Source organism: Callithrix jacchus, chromosome 4 (genome assembly GCF_049354715.1).
Source record: "Callithrix jacchus isolate 240 chromosome 4, calJac240_pri, whole genome shotgun sequence".
Classification (NCBI taxonomy): domain Eukaryota; kingdom Metazoa; phylum Chordata; class Mammalia; order Primates; family Cebidae; genus Callithrix; species Callithrix jacchus.
This window is the reverse complement of record NC_133505.1, coordinates 119,101,661-119,116,520: the sequence shown is the minus strand read 5'-3', so window position 1 is coordinate 119,116,520 and position 14,860 is coordinate 119,101,661. Positions and strand designations below refer to the sequence as shown.

The following is a 14,860-nucleotide window of genomic DNA, read 5'->3' as shown; positions in this document are numbered from 1 at the left end:
TCACACTGAATGCTAAAGAGCATCAACATAATGAAGAATCTACAACCACTAACGGGCAAAAAAGCCACTTAGCATCAAAATGGCAGTATCAAATTCACACATAACAATATTAACCCTAAATGTAAATTGACTAAATGCAACAATCAAAAGACATAGACTGGCAAATTGGATAAAAATCCAAAACCCATCAGTGTGCTGTATCCAGGAAACATGCAAGGATACACAAAGGCTCAAAATAAAGGGATGGAGGAAGATTTACCAAGCAAATGGAGAGCAAAAAAAAGCAGGAGTTGCAATTCTCATCTCTGATAAAATAGACTTTAAAGCAACAAAGATCAAAAGAGACAAAGAAGGCCATTACATAATGGTAAAAGGATGGATACAACAAGAAGAGCTAACGATCCTGAACATATATGGACCCAATGCAGCAGCACCTGGATACATAAGGCAAGTTCCTAACGACTTACAAAGAGACTTAGACTCCCACACAATAATAGTGGGAGACTTTAACACTCCACTGTCAATATTAGACAGATCAACCAGACAGAAAATCAACAAGGATATCCAGGGCTTGAACTCAGACCTGGAGCAAGCAAACCTGATAGACATTTACAGAACTCTTCACCCCAAATCCACAGAATATACACTCTTCTCAGCACCACATCACACCTACTCTAAAATTGACCACATAATTGGAAGTAAAGCACTGCTCAGCAAATGCAAAACAACTGAAATCATAGCAAACAGCCTCTCAGACCATAGTGAAATCAAGTTAGAACTCAGAATTCAGAAACCGACCCAGAACCGCACAGCTTCATGGAAACTGAACAACTGGCTCTTGAATGTTGACTGGATAAACAACTAAATGAAGGCAGAAATAAAGAAGTTCTTTGAAACCAATGAGAATGAAGACACAACATGCCAGAATCTCTGGGACACATTTAAAGCAGTCTCTAGAGGAAAATATATAGCAATAAGTGCCCATATGAGGAGAATGGAGAGATCCAAAATTGACACCCTATCGTCAAAATTGAAAGAGCTAGAGGAGCAAGATCAAAAAAACTCAAAACCCAGCAGAAGACAAGAAATAACTAAGATCAGAGCTGAGCTGAAGGAGATTGAGACACGAAAAACCCTTCAAAAAATCAATAAATCCAAGAGCTGGTTTTTTGAAAAGATCAACAAAATAGACAGACCACTAGCCAGATTGATTAAAAATAAAAGAGAGAACAACCAAATAGATGCAATAAAAAATGATAAAGGGGAAATCACCACAGATTCCACAGAAATTCAAACCATCATCAGAGAATATTACAAACAACTATCTGCACATAAACTAGTAAACCTGGAAGAAATGGATAAATTCCTGTACTCCTGTGTCCTCCCAAGCCTAAATCAGGTGGAAGCTGAAACTATGAATAGACCAATAACAATGTCAGAAGTCGAGGCAGCAATTAAGAGCCTACCACACAAAAAAAGCCCAGGTCCAGACGGGTTCACAGCCGAATTCTACCAGACACACAAAGAGGAGCTGGTACCATTCCTTCTAAAACTATTCCAAATAGTCCAATAAGAGGAAATCCTTCCCAAATCATTTTATGAGATGAACATCATCCTGATACCAAAACCCGGCAGAGACCCAACAAGAAAAGAAAACCTCAGGCCAATATCCATGATGAACATAGATGCAAAAATCTTCAATAAAATATTGGCAGGCCGATTGCAACTGCAAATCAAAAAACTTATTCATCATAATCAAGTAGGATTCATCCTGGGGATGCAAGGCTGGTTCAACATACGCAAGTCTATCAACATAATTCACCACATAAACAGAACCAAAAACAAAAACCACATGATTATCTCAATTGATGCAGAGAAGGCATTTGACAAAATTCAACAGCCCTTTATGCTAAAAACCCTCAAGAAACTCAGTATCGATGGAACATATCTCAAAGTAATAAAAGCTATTTATGACAAACCAACAGCCAATATCATACTGAATGGGCAAAAACTGGAAGCATTCCCTTTGAAATCCGGCACTAGACAATGATGCGCTCTTTCACCACTCCTATTCAATATAGTACTGGAAGTTCTAGCCAGAGCAATCAGGCAAGAAAAAGAAATAAAGGGTATTCAAATAGGAAACGTGGAAGCCAAATTGTCTCTATTTGCAGACGACATGATAGTATACCTAGAAGACCCCATTGCCTCAGCCCAAAACCTCCTGAAACTGATAAACAACTTCAGCAAAGTCTCAGGATATAAAATCAATGTGCAAAAATCACAAGCATTCGTCTACACCAACAATAGACTTAAAGAAAGCCAAATCAAGAACGAACTGCCATTCACAATTGCTACAAAAAGAATAAAATACCTTGGAATACAACTCACAAGGAACGTAAGGGACCTCTTCAAGGAGAACTACAAACCACTGCTCAACGAAATCAGAGAGGACACAAACAGATGGAGAAACATTCCATGTTCATGGTTAGGAAGAATTAATATCGTGAAAATGGTTATACTGCCCAAAGTAATTTACAGAATCAATGCTATACCCATCAAGCTACCATTGACTTTCTTCACAGAACTGGAAAAAACCACCATGAACTTCATATGGAACCAAAAGAGAGCCCGCATAGCCAAGTCAATTCTAAGCAAAAAGAACACAGCGGGGCGCATCACACTACCGGATTTCAAACTATACTACAAGGCTACAGTAATCAAAACAGCATGATACTGGTACCAAAACAGAGACATAGACCAATGGAACAAAACAGAGGCACTGGAGGCAAAACAACATATCTACAACTATACAATCTTTGATAAACCTGACAAAAACAAGCAATGCGGAAAGGATTCCCTGTTTAACAAATGGTGTTGGGAAAACTGGCTAGACATGTGCAGAAAGCAGAAACTGGACCCCTTCCTGACACCTTACACTAAAATTAACTCCAGATGGATTAAAGACTTAAACATAAGACCTGGCATGATAAAAACCCTAGAAGGAAATCTAGGCAAAACCATCCAGGACATAGGAGTAGGCAAGGACTTCATGAACAAAACACCAAAAGCATTGGCAACAAAAGCTAAAATAGACAAATGGGACCTAATGAAACTGCACAGCTTCTGCACGGCAAAAGAAACATTCACTAGAGTGAATTGGCAACCAACAGAATGGGAAAAAAATGTTTGCAGTTTACCCATCTGACAAAGGGCTGATATCCAGAATTTACAAAGAACTCAAACAAATTTACAGGAAAAAAAACAAGCCCATTCAAAAGTGGGCAAAGGATATGAACAGACACTTTACGAAAGAAGACATATATGAGGCCAACAATCATATGAAAAAATGCTCCTCGTCACTGGTCATCAGAGAGATGCAAATCAAAACCACATTGAGATACCATCTCATGCCAGTTAGATGGCGTGATTAAAAAATCTGGAGACAACAGATGCTGGAGAGGATGTGGAGAAAAAGGAACACTTTTACACTGTTGGTGGGAGTGTAAATTAGTTCAACCATTGTGGAAGACAGTGTGGCGATTCCTCAAGGCCTTAGAAATAGAAATTCCATTTAACCCAGCAATCCCATTACTGGGTATATATCCAAAAGACTATAAATCGTTCTACTATAAGGACACATGTACACGAATGTTCATTGCAGCAAGGTTTACAATAGCAAAGACCTGGAATCAACCCAAATGCCCACTGATGATAAACTGGATTGGAAAAATGTGGCACATATACACCATGGAATATTATGCAGCAATCAGAAATGATGAGTTTGTGTTGTTTGTAGGGACATGGATGAATCTGGAGAACATCATCCTCAGCAAACTGACACCAGAACAGAAAATGAAACACCGCATATTCTCACTCATAGGCGGGTGATGAAAAATGAGGACACATGGACACAGGGAGGGGAGTACTAAACACTGGGGTCTATTGGGGGGAAAAGGGGAGGGCCAGTGGGAGGGGGTGGTGGGGAGGGATAGCCTGGGGAGAAATGCCAAATGTGGGTGAAGGGGAGAAAGGAAGCAAAACACACTGCCATGTGTGTACCTATGCAACTGTCTTGCATGCTCTGCTCATGTACCCCAAAACCTAAAATGCAATAAATAAATAAATAAATAAATAAATAAATAAATAAATAATCTTGACCCACTTTCTGCACATATTTCTAAAATATATATACTTTCATATCCACCTGAAAAAAAGAAATAAAATAAAATAAAAATCTGAATTCACACTTAAGGAAGTTGGGCACAGAAAACTAATGATTTCAGATGGAGAGTTATGGAGTTTGTTTGAAATAAGAAATTTCACAGAAATTTCTAAATGAATAGTCTAGGTGACCTTGGGGATTATAGGAGTGAAGCTTGAGTAGACTCAGGTAGATCTGAGAATCATATGTTTAATTATAATTTTTGAAAGCTGAAGAATAGATGTATATGCCAGTGGAGAGGATATAGACAGTAGAAAAAAGACCAAGAGAGGAGCTGTGATGCCCTCATTTGGGATGGGAAGAAGAAAAGTGGGTCAAGGTCTGAAATGAGAAGCCATAGTGGCAGGAGGGCAATGTTATGTCAGGATAGGAAAGAAGGTGAAGTTTTCAGAAAATAAGTCATTGCATTGCTATGTCCTACAGGGAACCTGGGTACGGTGAACTGTGAAAGGCAACTGCACAGTAGTCTTCAGTGGGCTGCACTTCTCCAGGTAACACAGTAAAGGGATTGGAGCAGGGGAGGTCAGGACATTGAAAACTTGTGTCTTATATGTATTTTACAAGACATCCTGATGATGAGATTTACCTATCCTAGAAGGAATGACACTTATTAAGTTCTGCCTGTTAAGGTCATCTCTAATCAACAGTAGGCCTTGGGTAATTTGTGTTTTGCAGCTACCAGCCTTTCATGCTGGTTTCTTTTCCCTCGCTGTGCACTAGTAGTAGAACACTCTCCTCCTTGTTGCAGGCATAGAAACATACTCTTAACTTGCTTCTCTCTTTCTGTGATTAACAGTAATCTTTAACCATACTAATTATCTTTACAATCTTATTTCACTTCTCAAATTAAAAAGAACTGTGGTCACATCTACTTTTTTGGGATTTGATTTTTCAAAAACTATTTCATATTAGGTAACATCCCAATTTTATAGATGAATAACTTGAAACAGAAACTGTATATTATGTATTCCCTCTGTACCAAGGACTCTACTAAGTATTGCATGCATTTAGTTTCATTTAGTGCTCTTAAAATAATAATAAATGTAAAAAGGATAGCAAGTGTGACAAAAATATCCTTGTGGAAGATTGGGTAATGGGAATATTGAGGTTCATGATAGTGTTATCATTAACTTTATGAATATTTAAAATTTTTATGAAAAATTTGAAAATCCTGGCTATTAGTGAATTTGAACACTTTTTAATGTACCTGCTGGCCATTTGTATGTCTTCTTTGGAGAAATGTCTATAGAGGTCCTTTGGCCATTTTAAAATTAGATTATTTAATTACTAATCAGTTTCATGAATTCCTTGTATATTTTGAATATTAACCTTTTATCAGATTATGATTTGAAAATGTTTTCTCCCATTCCATATGTTTCAATTTCATCTTGTTGATATTTCCTTTGCTGTACAGAAGCTTATTAATTTGATGTAGTCCCACTTATTTATACATTTATTTATTTATTTTGCTGCTTGTGCTTTTGGGGTTATATCTGAAAATATCATTGCCAAGATCAGTGTTATGGAGGATTTTCTCAATGTTTTCTTCAAAAAGTTTCATAGTTTTGAAATAAAAACAGTGAATTTACATTTAAATCAAATCTATTTCAAATTAACTTTTTTGGGTGATGTAAGATAGGGGTTCAGTTGGACTCTTTTACATGTGGATATCCAGTTTTCCCAGTGCCACTTATCAAACAGACCTCACACCTGGCATGGCTATTATCAAAAAGACAAGTGATAACAAGTGGCAGAAGGAAGTAAAGAAAAGGTAACTCTTGTACACTGTTGGTGGGAATGAAAATTAGTATAGCCACTACAGAAGACAGTACGGAGGTTCCTCAAAAAGTCAAAAATAAAATTATCATAGAACTGAGCAATCTCACTTCAGGATATATATTTGAAGGAAACAAAACTAGTATCTCAAAAGAGTATCTGCACTCCCATGTTTATTGCAGAATTATTATTATTTTATTTATGTAGAGACAGGGACTTACTCTGTCACCCAGTCTGGAGTTGGGTCACAGCTCACGTAGACTTGAACTCCGTGGCTCAGGTGAACCTCCAACGTCAACCACCTGAGTAGCTGAGACTACAGCCACACAACATCATGCCAGCTAATTTAGGTGAGGTTTTACTATTTTGCACTGACTGGTCTCAAAGGCCTGAACTCAAGCAATCCTCCCACCTTAGCCTCCCAAAGTGCTAGGATTACAGAGATGAGCCACAACACCTAACCTCATTGTAGGAGTATTTACAAGAGCCAAGACATAGAAACAACTGAAGTGTCTGTAGGTGGATGGATTAATAAAAACATTATGATATGAAATGAAATATTAATTAGCCATAAAAAGAAGAAAATCCTGTCATTTGTAACAACATGGATGAACCATGAAGATATATGCTAAGTGAAATAAGTCAGGCAGAGAAAGACAAATATGTCAAGTAGAACCAGAATGGTGGTTACCAGTATCTGGAGAGAAAGAGAATGGGCATATGTTGGTCAAAGGATAAAAATGTTTGGTTTTAGAGTGAACATATTCTGGGGATTTAATGTACAATATGATGACTATGGTTAGCACTACCGCAGTGTATACTTGAAATTGTTAAGAGAGTAGATCTTAAATATTCTTCGTGCACACACAGAAAACACATTGTGCATTTGTGTAAGATTTCTAAGAGTAATACTTCAATGCTAAAAAAAAAAAAAAAAGTTGTGAAGCCTATGTTGTTTCATTTTGCAAATGGAGAAACTGAGACTCAGGGAAGTTGAGTGACTTGACCACAGGTATTTATACCACAGGTATATCGTGTGGCAATGTAAAACTGGGGAAATATGAAAATAGGTAAATACAATTTAAGCATTAACTGAATGTGACATCATGGTCACAGACAGACATCTTACAGCTTTTTTCCGTAACTGCTAACAAATAACCACTTTGCTGGTAGAGGAATATTTAGTGACAAGCCAGATGGGAGCACAACTTTGATTCAAAGACTGCTTCTAACCAGTAATGCCACAGCGTCTGTGTGCCCGAGACAGCGTTTGGTGCCATTACTTACCTCAGCTACAGTTCTCACAGCAGCCCTATAGGAAGGGAATTAATATCCCAATCATATAGACAGGAGTTCGATTTGCAGAAGGTCAGCCAGTTGAATAGTGACAGTCTAGTTTATTTTTGATATCGACCTTCTGGTTCTAGGACAAGTTTGAAGAAACCCATTGAAGAAAACACAGCACTTAGAACGTTTACTTCAACCTGGCTCCAAGTCCTAATCTGTCACATAGAGCTACTAAATAATATCCTTTTATGTTATTCTCACTAAAACCATGAATTTTATAATATCACCTTGAAAAAAACACAAAATATTGATGGCAAAAATTTACATATATACTTGCCCTCTGATGTGATTTCACAGACTCGTTTAGAGGATAGGTTTTTATTATCTGCCAAAATATGAAGAATTATACTAACCACTTCAAAAGTTCACAGCAGCATAAAATAGCTAGTAAGTCATAGATAAGCTAAAGTCGCACTAATCCTCATGATTTTTGTGTTTTTGCTGTTCGAATCAGATATCGTTGAGCAAAATTCATCAAATCAGATATACTTTATCTCATTTCACATGACTCTAGAAAGTATAATTAAAACTAGTGATGGAAAGATACTTTACCTGCTAATGAGAAACCACTTCCTGACAACTCAGACTGCCAAAATAATAAGCAGTATTGCTATAAGGTGTAGTCACATCCCAACTCAGTCACCATTTGCAGCAATACTGTAATATAGAATTACATATGAATAGGCTTACAGGCTAGATTTGAATACTCTCTAAACTTCTTCCCAATTTCAAAATTTTGGGATTCTTCTAAATTAAACCCATACAGAATGAGGTGATATGGAAAGAGAAACAGATCATCTGTGAAGAAGAGAGACATGATGGAAAAGGTGGCTCTACTTTAAAATTCTTCCCTTTGAATATCTCTTTACCAATTTTAAAGCTGTTCTTCTAAGAGTATGATGGCAATTCCATATTAAATCATATAATATATATTCTTTAGGATTAGAATAAAATTGTAATAACAAGCATTTCCTGAGTACTGTAATATATTTGAATATTGAGTATAGAGGAAAAAAATTGTAATCGGATACTGGCAGCAAACATGGAATGATCTGAATCTGGCCATTACTAATTACATGTCAAGGTGTGTTTGTTTTGTGGTGAAAAATAAACAAATGCAAATTTAATAGTTCTCATTTTAAAATTAGTCATCTGACAGTTTCTCTAAGTTTATTTTTAGAGTGTGCTTATGGGAACATGCAGATGTTGAACTTGGTACATTTTTATTTACTATTGGTACAGCCTTTCTAATTAATTTCAAAGAGACTTTTTTTTCTGATTTACTTTGGTTTCTTTTTCTGATTTATTTTGGAAACAGTAATTATTAACAGGCACTCTAGGGGCACCTTTTTCAGGTCATTGCTGTTATTCTTTTTAAAATAAAAATTAATATTTAATTCAGTGGAAAGCAGTGAAAAAGGGATTCAATGACTTATTAGTGAGAAGAGAAGGTTTTTAAAAACTTTACTTATTCTTTTGCTAGTATTTTTATTTAGAAAGACAAGGAGACATTATGATTTTACACTTTGTATGATGGAAATACCCAAGGCCAGGTGCAAAACTGGGGAAATATGAAGAGATGTAAATATAATTCAACAATTAACTGACTATGATATCATGGTCATATTATTGCTTTTTCCACAACTGCTAACATGTAATCACTTTGCCAGTACAGGAAAGGAGAGCACCAGATAAGGACATTAAGAACCTTGAGTTTTCCAAATCTGGGCATTTTCAATCTTCCTAACTACTGATGAGTTAAATTTTATTCTTTCTTTATGAATGTCAAAATCGCCCCCACACAAACTTATTAATTTTGCATCATAAAGTTTATTGAATTTTATTAGGCACAATGTAATTTTTGTCCTCTAGTTTCATAAGTTATTTATATTAAAAAGGGTACTGGTAAAGATGATCAACACATATGTTAAACATTAATTTACTCATTCACACAATTGATGACTATTCTGTATACTGAATCATTAGACAGTTCTGTAAATAATTCTGATATGCACCCAGGTTTAGAAATCTCGGGCCTGTATCAGATAACACTAGTCACATTAACTAATCTTGTTTGGCATCAAATCAGAACTATAAAACAACAACAGAGGGATCTCTAATATTTTTCTGCTTCCCCCAATTTCTTTTTTTTTTTTTTAGACAGCGTCTCATACTGTCACCTGACCTTGGAGTGCAATGGCATGATCTTGGCTCACTGCAACGTCTGCCACCTAGGCTCAAGCAATTCTCCTGCCTCAGCCTCTTGAGTAGCTGGGATTACAGGTGCACACTACCACACCCAGCTAATTTTTTGTATTTTTAGTAGAGACAGGGTTTCATTATGTTGGCCAGGCTGGTCTCGAACTCCTGACCTTATGATCCGCCCACGTTGGCCTCCCACAGGGCTGGGATTACAGGTGTGAGCCACCTTGTCCAGCTGCTTCCTCTCATTTTTATTGCCAGGACACCACAACTGGCTGGCACTTGCCCTAACTTCCACAGGAGCCTCCTGTCTTTCTTTACTCTATTCTCTCTACTTAGCAGTTAAAATATCCAGGTTACTAAGCCTTAGTCATTACTCTGGAGTGACTCTTCAGATGATCTCACCCAGGCCAATGACTTAAATCACCATCTTGGCAAAGGCAATCCACACCTTTCTATGTCAAAGCATCTCTCTTTCTTGAGGTTCAGACTCATATATTTCACTGTTTAATGCAGAGTTTGCAAATGAGATACAAAGGTACTCCAAACCTAACTTGTTTAAAATTATGTATCTCTCTTTGACTCTTCTGATGCCCTGCAAACCTGCCCTAAATTCTACCCTATGTAAATTCCATCACTGACTCCTGTTTTACTCACTGGACCACTCTTCTAGTCATTCCATAAGGTAGGCCTGTGAAACTTTCAACTTATTTTTGTTTTTACTTAATTTTTTTTCAATATTTCCTATTTAACAGACATCTACACATCTGTCTACTTCCTTTGTCCACAACAGTGTGTGTCTCCTTGTCTCTCCACCTTTATGGATGTTGTTTTCTTGATATGAATAGTCTTCCTCTCATTGTCAGCATTCTTGCTGATGGTCAATTCTTCATAGCATTGACCCCAGGAAATAAGTTTCCCGTCTCTCTATCTCATATTCTTCACAATAATTTGCAATATCTTGTCTTCAATTACAGTGAAATATAAACATATCTTACATAGTTAATGGTAGAAACTAGATTTTGCTTTTTTGAAAACATGACACATCCTGCAATAGTTCCATGAACATATAAAACTCTAAGTAGATAGTTATAAAAGAAATGAATCATTCCACTCTCTGAAGCTTTATCTTGCTCTTAAAGGTAATTTGTTTTCCCAACTGAAAAATGATTATCTGGATACTTGTTTTTTAATGTTTGAAAATTATTAACCAGTTAGGAAAACAAATTACCTTTAAGAGCAAGATATAACTCTATATAGCTATATATAATATAGATATATATTAGAGAGATTGCAAATATAAAAAAATTTAAAAATTGCCTATTATCCCATTACTCTTGGATGAACACTTTTAACACATGACAGATTTCCTTTTGAATTCTATTCCTCTGCTTACATTTAGGTATTTTGTACAGTTGCACATTGCATGGAAGCTTTTATAATATACTTTGTAGTTTTTGAGCATAACATTTACATTTTTCACAATTTTTAAAGCAACCAACTTAGCACAACCTTATTAATCATAAGTATAGACATTATCAACAGTATTTCTGGTGTTTTTAGAATATTTGTTAGTAACACCTAAAAGACTCTAGAAATACTCTTGAGAAAGTGCAAATAAAAGCTCCAAGAAGAAAGAAACTAAGTGCTGTTTATAGTCTTACTGTTCAATATGTATATAATTCAAGCTTAGAACCTCAGTTCGGGAAATATGTATTCATATTTCTAAGAATACAAAATAAGAGAAAACTATACTTGTGAATTAAATGTGCTCTTTCAGTCATTCGAAGAAATATTACTGAATACCCAGTACTGTATTAAATACACAATGAACAAGACACTCCATGTGACTACCCTTAAGAAGCTTACATTCTAACTGGGGAAATGCTATGTAATGAAACAAATAATTGAAATCATGACAATTTGTCTAAGTGCTAAGAAGATAAAAGGATGCTGCCCTACAGTATAGCAAGAAGAATCTTCTTAAGAATGGATGATCAGAGAAAGGACCAGCTATAAGAAGAGCAGATGAACTGTTCCTAACAGAATAGAAAGCATACAATGCTGAGAAAAGACAAGTGCATTGTCTTCTAGTAAACAACAGAAAACTGACCAGCCTTACCAAAGTTAGCAATAAAGTAAAAGGTAGTGTAAGGAACTTTGAAGAAATGGGCAGGACTTGGATCATAATGAGACATACATTGATCTTAGCTATTAAACAAGAGTATAATATTTTATATATTATATAATTTATACATTACATATGTATAGGTTACATAGAGATATGTATTATAGATACTATATATACATAGAATATATAAATATGTATTTATCAGATGCAAACATATTTACATCTATATATTAATATATAATTATAAATACATTTTTATATAACTATAATACATAAGTATTATCGGTTATATAGTTATAGATTTATGACACATTAAATATTAAACCTGCTTAGACTTTGCAATTCCACCTATCATTTATTTGTTTTTTATATATACACATGTAAAGATAGCATTTGAAATTCACAAGTCTGATTATAAATGATCACTTTTTTTTTTTTGAGACGGAGTTTCGCTCTTGTTGCCCAGGCTGAAGTGCAATGGTATGATCTCAGCTTACCGCAACCTCTGCCTCCTGGGTTCAAGCCATTCTCCTGCCTCAGCCTCCTGAGTAGCTGGGATTACAGATGTGTGCCACCACGTCTGGCTTATTTTGTATTTTTAGTAGAGATGGGGTTTCTCCATGTTGATCAGGCTGGTTTCAAACTCTCAGCCTCAGGTGATCGGCTAGCCTTGGCTTCCCAAAGTACTGGCATTACAGGTGTGAGTCACCATGCCCAGCCAAATAAGCACATTTTTAAATTTAGTCATTTATGCAGCTTACTATAAAAATATAGGTATTTTTAACTTTGGATAGAACAATGCACTTAATGCAGTAAGGCATTTCAAAATGTTTATCTAGTATAAATTGCTGTTACTGCAAGAACGGGGATGTAAAATTCAAGTATACTAAAGGAAATTTATACACCATATCAATTACTGCTGGTCTATATTTTATCTTCTTTAAATAAAAACAATTGAAGTAAGAATCCACAGATATGTAAAATAAGTCTGAATATCAAACCTCATTGTGTTACATTGATGAGTCTAAAATGTAGAGATTATTTAGAGGCCATTTCTTACCACTCAGACATTTCTTGGCTGCCCCTTGCCCCCATATATTGCAGCTGAATTTTGAAGCTGGCCAAAATGTACTTAACACCAGTGCTATGGTAGATGCCCTGTCTTCACATAATGTATTCTACACCACGCCTTCCATCTTAATCTGTTTTCAGCTTGCACTTCCACCTATCTCCCTTTCATCAATTTCTCATTTGAACAGCAAGTCCAGATTCATGACTTAATGTTCATTATTCTGGCTTCTCACCTGCTGATGGTCAGATGTGGGAGTAGCCCACAGGCAGAAGAGTCCATGGGATTATGGTTGGGGTTTTTTTTTGAAGATTTTTCCCCACAAAGCAATCAGGTTTATCAGGAGATGGGGCCAAGTGGTCTATGATGGGTTGGTATAGGGTTGAGATAGGTGTCCCATTTTCCAGGGAGGGCAGCCAGTGAACTCCATGACACCCAGGCCAGGGAAGCTTTCATCTACACACAGGCTCTGGCCAGGGAGCTTGAAGGCCAAGCCACTTTGGGCCGTAGCTGAGCAATACTTCAGCTGACTCTACCTCTACTTCTGCAGGCAACTGTAGCACCACCCCGTCCATTTTCTTGTCCTCAGAGATGAGGTTCCAGTGCTTGAGCTGCCATTACAACAGTTCTCCACAACATCATAGAGCTTCCACATTAATCTTTTGCCCCGTAACATTTTCCTAGGATTCTGAAATTTCCTTGTTGTGAATATATGAAGAAGCCAGGCATAAACCTCCTCTTTCAGTTCAGTATTTATGGAAGAGTGATAGTTAGAAATACATGTTTTAAAAGTAGACATTTTGCTCCAATCACTACTCAAATAAAACTCTCTTGAGTTGGGAACCAGAAGGTATATTCTTATCAATGCAATATTTATTTGCACTATGGCTTGAGAATTCCAGTTCTTCAGAGTTCACTTATTTACACGAATTTGTGTCTGAAATCTGCCTCTTTCCATGGAGAATTTTAGATAGTTAAATTCCTTAATAATCTAGCAGAGTCAAAATTTTTGAGCAAAAAACATTAATATATGGGTGACTATGGAAAATGTAAAAATAGTATTTATTTAGTTAGTTTCTTAGCGTTCCAAAGATATTGGTACCTGGTAGGTAAACTTCCTTCAAACTAGGATTCTTTTTTTTTCAGAAAGAGATACAGCATTTGAAGTGGAACTTAAAAGATTTATATTTCTGGGTGAGCAAAAGCAAGAAAGAGAGACACATTATGGTTGCAGAGCCGCAAGACCTGCAGATACAGATAAATCCAGTAAAATTTAGATAAATATCTAGAAACAGTAAAAACTAGCTGCTTAAATTATAAGGTGTCTGAAAATGAAAAACCAATTTTTACAAAACTTAGCTTAATTGGAATTTTTATGGAAGGCTTCAGAAAACATCAAAAATGCACCCAGATATTCTATACCTCAAAATCAAAGCAAAGACACCTAAGCAATATATCTGCCTTGTAGAAATGATTCTTTACCTACAAGAAAATGCAGAAAATGGTATACTTCATGGTCTAAGTCTGCTTTGACTAAGAGATGGGGTAAAGGAAGTGGCCCTGGATAAGTACTTTTAAAGGTATGTCTCACTTCTCTGTGAAAGAATACTAGTAGGCATGTTTTGAAGAACTGAGCAATCATCCCTCGTGGATCTCATGAAAAAAAGGAAAAAAGCAGATTTGTCTTAGCCTTAGGGTAGTTGAATATATAAAGTGAATTATTAAAAATAAAATGGCATTTTTATATTATGTCATTTGACCATGTTTTCCAAAATGTCATTCCTTTCTCAACAAACATATTTGGCCTAATGTGCAAACAGCCAGAGCGCTATGCCAACACTAGAATTGGATAAGTCAACCACTTATGATAAAATGGATTCAAGGTTTGTTGCCATGGCTCATGCCTATAATTCCAACACTTTGGGAGGCTGAGTTAGGAGGATTGCTTGAGGACAGAGACCACCCTTGGCAACAAAGTGAGACCCCCATCTCTACAAAAAAATAGCCAAGCATGGTGGCACATAACTGTGGTCCCAGCTGCTCAGGAGGCTGAGGCAAGAGGATCTCTTGAGCCCAGGGGTTGGTGGCTGCCATGAGCTATAATCGCACC

General features: G+C 36.3%; 1 long non-coding RNA gene across 3 annotated transcripts in view; it reads left to right on the top strand.

Annotated features, from left to right (window-relative positions):
* The window catches only part of LOC144582348 (uncharacterized), a 69,537-nt gene that overhangs the window by 18,781 nt on the left and 35,896 nt on the right, over positions 1-14,860 (top strand). For 2 of the 3 annotated variants that reach the window (XR_013534879.1, XR_013534882.1), the window contains exon 2: positions 4,649-4,716. The exons of the other annotated variant lie outside the window; for it this stretch is intronic. This is a non-coding gene — a long non-coding RNA (uncharacterized LOC144582348). The remainder of the gene's footprint in view (positions 1-4,648; positions 4,717-14,860) is intronic. 3 annotated transcript variants of the gene reach the window in all.